This window comes from Manis pentadactyla, chromosome 7, assembly GCF_030020395.1.
Source record: "Manis pentadactyla isolate mManPen7 chromosome 7, mManPen7.hap1, whole genome shotgun sequence".
Taxonomy (NCBI): Eukaryota; Metazoa; Chordata; class Mammalia; order Pholidota; family Manidae; genus Manis; species Manis pentadactyla.
The window spans coordinates 57639570-57646007 of NC_080025.1; the positions used below are offsets into that span (position 1 = coordinate 57639570).

A 6438-nucleotide genomic window follows, 5' to 3' on the forward strand; every position below is an offset into this window, starting at 1 on the left:
TACTCCTGCTCATTGCCACCCCATCTGGGACATGAGATCTCATGACCAACAGGATTATAAATATCAGCTATCTTGAACCTACCCACTAAAGATCTTTTGAGTTCATCTTCTATACTGCTGCCATAGTGATCTTCCTAAACTGAAATCTGATCATCTTACTTTCCTTTGCCTCTAAGCAATGCACTGCCAGAGAATAAAGTCCAAACTCCCAACCTGGCATATAAAACCCTGCCTCTACATGCGCCCCTTAGCCAGAGCATCAGACATACTGAGGTGTTTGGTCCCACAAAAGAACTCCTCTCTCCTGGATCACCATGCCCTCCCTTCTGCTACACCTCTGCCCAGAACTCCCCCCAGCGACCTGAGGAACCCCCTTTTCTCAAGCTTCAGTACTGCATCACTTTTCTTATGAGGCCTTTTTTTTTTTTTTTTTTTATTGAAGGGTAGTTGACAACAGCATTGCATTACATTAGTTTCAGGTGTACAACACAGTGATTCAACATTTATATACATGATAATTCTAGGTACCAGGTATCACCATACCAAGTTGTTACAATATTTTGACTATATTCCTTATGCTATACATTACATCCTGGTTACTTATTTATTTTACAATTGGAAGTGTGTTTATATATATATATATATATATATATATATATATATATATATTTTTTTTGTGAGGGCATCTCTCATATTTATTGATCAAATAGTTGTTAACCACAATAAATTTCTGTATAGGGGGGTCAATACTCAATGCACAATCATTAATCCACCCCAAGCCTAATTTTCGTCAGTCTCCAATCTTCTGATGCATAATGAACAAATTCTTACATGGAGTACAAATTCTTACATAGTGAATAAGTTACATGGTGAACAGTGCAAGGGCAGTCATCACAGAAGCTTTCGGTTTTGTTCATGCATTATGAACTATACACAGTCAGTTCAAATATGAATATTCATTTGATTTTTAAACTTGATTTATATGTGGATACCAAATTTCTCTATTATTATTATTTTTAATAAAATGCTGAAGTGGTAGGTAGATACAAGATAAAGGTAGAAAACAGAGTTTAGTGTTGTAAGAGAGCAAATGTAGATGATCAGGTGTGTGCCTGTAGATTATGTGTTAATCCGAGCTAGATGAGGGCAATAAACATCCATGTATGCCAAAGATTTCTCTCAGAACATGAGGGGGGAGGTTCTAAGCCTCACCTCTGCTGCTCCCCATTTTCTCACCAGATGGCCCCCTGCGACTGTGCCTGTCTTAGGTTGTTCCTCCCTTGAGGAATCTTACCCGTCCTTATGAGGCCTTTTCTGATATGCTTTCTTCCCTCTGAGCTTCCCTCTCAGCAAAATATGGTTCATAATTCCTACACACTCCCTTAACTCCTGGGTCAAGTGAAAAAATGACTGTGAGAGGTCTGAAAAATGCAAAACTCTATAAAAACTCCAAGTTATGTTATTATAAAAGTTATTATACAATAAGCTTTTTTCTTCAGAAGCATAATTACAGTACTTGTGGTGATTATTATACAATTAACTTCTACATTTTTCCCGCTTTAGTCATTGCTTAAATGTGACCTGAGCTTAAAATGGTGATGAGAAATGTGCTCACTTAGCCACAGATTAAAATTGAACCCATACAGAGAGGATTAACATGATCTTTGCCCCCACATGATTTGTGGCAGTGAAAATTTGCATTTTCTTAGCTTTCTAGAAATCCATTTCCAAGTTTCTTATTTCTTTCCTTTTATCAATGGAATATTCTTCCTTAGAACTCTAATTCTATTCTAGCAAGTAAAGAAAAGTTTTATTTCCTTAAGTGAATTCTGCTCTAGCATTGTCTTCTTGCTTCTTCATCACCCAACTGGGATACTTATCCACAGTGTTTATTACCACTGATAAAAACAGGTATCAACAAAAAGATCACTAAAGTCACCTTGAGTGACTTATTTAGTGAAATAAAGACAGTTTTATTTGAGCTAAACTGAGGACCAACCAAGGAGTTGAGTTCCAAGGGGCTACAATCCTATAAAGGTTTTATATCTTGAGGAAGCAGGCAGGAAAGACTGGACTTCAAAGGGGTACATCTCACATATGTAAGCTACATGATGCTAAAAAAAAGGGGGTGGGATTGATATACATCCTGGTGCCAAAGGGAATTAAGGGGAAGGATAAACATCCTTATCATGTCCCTGATTATCTTACTGATGCTGACCACAGAATTCCTAATTGAGTACACTTCTGGGGGAGGTTGAAACTGTGGTTAGTTTAGGTATTAAGGCCTGGTTGGCAACCTGGCCTAGCAGAAGTGAATCCATGTTGAGCCTGTGGCTTTCTTTTTAACACAGGTAACATTTACTAAGTATTTACCCTGTATCAGACATTCTATATGATCCATGAAGATTATAAAATTTAAACCTCATACCACAATTCTTATTTCCTCTCTGCAAATGGGAAAGACAAAATGGAAACTCCGGAAGATTAAGGTCACCAAGTAAAGGCAGGGTTTCAATCCAGGAGGTCTGACAACATAGTTCTGCTATTAACCACTGACTGTAACCAGTGCTGCTAAGGGACTGCAGAGCAATGAGAGGACTCCAGTCAGTGCAAGGGGCGGAAGGGCTCAGGACTCTGAGAGCATACACCAAGCTTTAGGCATGTACTTGAATCAATTAATGTCATCATAGGTCACCGTCACAGCTTGGGACACTAAGACCTATGCAGCCAAGGTAGGGCAAGTGCTGATAAACAGATGGCACCACAGAGCAGGGGCAACTGGGGTCAAAGTAATTTGCCCTACTGAATCTTGTGCATTTTGTTCAGTTTTTAACAGAATGGAAAACAACTTTGTCTTATTCATTTCCCTCTACTCTTGACCACCCCTCCAAAAGAGATCTCATTAGATTAAATATGGGGTTCTGGACTGGATCCTGAAGCAATGAAAAGATATTTGTGAAGTTTGAAAAATTCTGTACCTTAGTTAATAGTACTAAACCACCGTTAATTTCTTTGTTTTGACAAAAGTATCTTGGTTATAGGAGATATTAGATAGGAGTAGGGGACACTGGGTGAAGAGTATACAGGAACTCTTTGTACTTTGCAACTTTTCTGTAAATCTAAAATTAATTTAAAAATTAAACATTACTTTTAAAAGACCTCAGTTCAATTATTTTGGGATAATTTACTGGGTCCATTGAGCCAATTTATTGCACAACATAGTAAGTTTACAATGATTTTTAGATGTTTCTAAGATGATTGTTGAATTCATCAGTGAAAAGGAAAGAATTGTGTTTATAGACAAAACTCAGATTTTGAACTCATTGGTACTGAACACTATCTTTTAAGGAAAAAAAACAAATATTGGTTGAAAATGAGTTACAAATCTCATCTTCCAAATAAAATGACTGGAACTTTGTATTATCATTGAGAAACACAAAGAATGTTATAGTTAGCCAATGATATGATTTCCCTAAACACAGCTTCCTTCTGACCTTTGGCACATCCTTAAATCCAAAATATCATAACCTAGTACATATTTTATAAACAGCAAAGAGAAAATAAAACAGTAACAAATTATGCAGGTAACTTAGCCATAATTATACCACCACAGATAGGGCTAAATAATACCATCTTGGATAGGCCAACTTTGCATTACAAGTATTATTTTCCATAATAGCCCTGCTGGTGAATGGAACAGGCTGTGCCCCAAATTTCTGGCTCTTTCTTCAGATCTGAAGAACAAATCAGAAAATGACCAGTGTTGTAGTCAATGTGATACAGTCATCTGAACATTCTTCCCAGATTCTGAACAGTTGCGCCTTCAATAAGATGCTATTGTTTAAACACTCTTGTTTCTCCAGAATCAAAAAAATTCACAACTACTTGGTTGCCCAATCAGCTCTCACTTGCTCTGCCAGCCTCTACCAGTTTCTTCTCAGGAAAGCAGGAGCTCCTTTGGGCTCAGATGACTGGCCGAAGAGTGCTGGGGTAAATGTCACCGAATGCAACAGCAGCAGCTCACTCCTGCTTTGTTTTGGCCAGATCTGACAAGTGACCAGATACTATTCTTCTCACCTTAAGTGGTCTCCATCTTTAAACAGTAGTGGCCCATGGCCAAGGAAGAGAATTTCTTAAAGTTCAAGTTCTAACTCTAAAGGCTTCCTGAGGAGAAACAACCATGCTGTCCCCTGGTGGGTGTAAACAAGAAGCAGAGAGAAAGTGAGGAGGGGCAGAAGAGAGAAAACACAAAGTTAAGCTTCTCGCAAGTTAAGAAAGGCCCAGGCCAAAGCCAATTTCTGAGACCTTCAAACGATGAAAAAAATGGGGACATGACAAAACTGGGTTACTAAATTGCAGCCTATTTTAGATTTTTTAAGTTATTAAAGTTACAAAACTAACACCACTCTGATCTGTCAGTGTAGGTCTCATTTGAAAATAACTTTAGAGTCTCATTCAAATCTTGGTGAATATGCAGTTCAAACCAAATAGCACTACTATCTACAACCCACACCAGGTGCCCACCTGAAAACCCTCAACGGAATGGGAGTAAAAAGTTTAGAAAAATGGACTAAGGAGTATACAAGAAAAGATGAGGAAGCCAGTAAGGAGATCACTACCCTGGGGCTCCAGGAACTGGGTGCCAGGAGAAAGTGCAAAAACAAATTTGAAAAAAGAAGGAAAAAAAAGGAAGACCTGGAGTACCATACACAGTGGTCTCAGGTGTGCCAGGTACCAATATACTGTCATTTTGCACTGATGGCCCTGAGAGGCATATCTGAGGCCTTCTTGTTTAGTAAGCAGAATCTGCAGTCATCCACTAGGTACCCACTGTGCAGGCATTGAGAAATGGGAGTTAGGATAAAAAGAATAGGATTGTCTCTGTTGTCAAGAAAATTGAAATGTCCTTTGCACTCTGTGGGAAGCAAACAGGGAGGTAAATAGGTCTCAAAAGAGAAAGGGTTAGCTTCCTAGAAAGACATTCAGGAACAGTTGTCACACGCTCCTAGAATAACTTCAGTGGCAAGGAACTTGATTAATAGGTAAGTGCATGGAAAACCAGTTAGTATATATAGGTAAGTACTTCTACGTTGGTTTTGAAATCCTATTGTGCTAAATTCCTTTCTCCCTTATTTACTGTTACCTGGTGTTAAAACCATCTTACCATACAGGCCAGTAGGACATCACGCCAGCTCTCCAAGAACTTCAAAGATACTGGGGAAGCCAGTAAGATCTTGAAACTGGGACCGTGAGTGTAGTCAGAGTAGGGTGAAGGCCCCTGGAAAAAGCAAGGCAAGATAATTACAGTCAGAGCAGTGTAACAACATGCGAGGAAACCCCCTACCAAACTCCATGTTAAACATTAAACTCTAGAGTCATTCTTCAATAAGATCAGTTAATATTCCCCAGATAAAGTAAAGTATCTCAGCGTAGCCCATGATTTTATTAGGCTAATCATTTATAATCATGTGTAAGATTCACTTTAGCATTCTAAGAGACTTAATGTCTCATCATGGACGTACATTCTAAGACCACTTTTAAGAAGCCCACACCTCTAAACCCTTTATCATGTTCCCCCAAATGCACAACTGCCTATAAATCCCCTAGACAACGCGCCACCCCGGGCTCTCTTGTCCCTTTCTGGCCTGAGCCAGGAGCTCTGTCTTCTCACTTTATCTTTAAATAAAAGCCTCTCCCTGGCTCTCCTACCTTAAGTGTTTGCTAAGTTCATTCTTGGACCCCACAAACAAGAACCCCGGCATCAATCTTTACTAAGGAGATCTGATAACTGGGTGCCAGGAGGGAAGCGTCAGCGAAGCTGAATATTGATGGCGGAACAGGAAATTAAACACTAAGAGAGCCCCAAGTACAGGGCTTGACCCAAAAGGAGAGGTGGGTAGGTGGGTCAGGAGGAGCCTCTCCTTTTACTACTTGGTATAACCTTTGTCCTTCAACCCTGACTCCAATAACTTTCACAACAAACTTAATTTCCGTAAGAATATTTGGTGAATTACGCTTTTTAGATACCCTAGAGCACGATCACCCAAAGTCTGTTTTCTGCAATAACCTGCCCCTTTTTAATAAAAGGCTCTTAACACCAGCCTTCAAGCGTGGCTTCACCTGTGTGAACATTTCAAAAATCCATCGAAATGTTGGGATCTGTGAAGACAAACCGGGGCAGAAGAGCCATCACCGCAGACGGTGGGAGACCAGCCTGAGTTTTGCGCGAGGGAACCACCCCCATATCGCCTGCGCGGGAATGGCCACGCGCATGCGCGGAAGGAAAGGACGCGCCGAGGGCTGGATTTCAAGGAAGGGGGCGCGGCGCACGCAGCTTGGCGTCCAACATCTGGGTTCGCCAGCGGATCAGCCGCCTCGGCCAGGTGCGGCCCGGAGTAGCACCTCCCCTTCCCCGCCCCGCCCCTTTCCTCCCCTCGC

General features: G+C 40.5%; 1 long non-coding RNA gene across 1 annotated transcript; it reads right to left on the bottom strand.

The window, feature by feature from the left end:
• Positions 1 to 676: 676 nt before the first annotated feature.
• LOC118915965 (uncharacterized) lies at positions 677 to 6388 on the bottom strand. The gene is made up of 3 exons (XR_005026236.2): positions 6121 to 6388; positions 5165 to 5278; positions 677 to 4190 (listed from the first exon to the last, which is right to left on the bottom strand). It is a non-coding gene; the product is annotated as an uncharacterized LOC118915965 (long non-coding RNA).
• Positions 6389 to 6438: the final 50 nt, after the last annotated feature.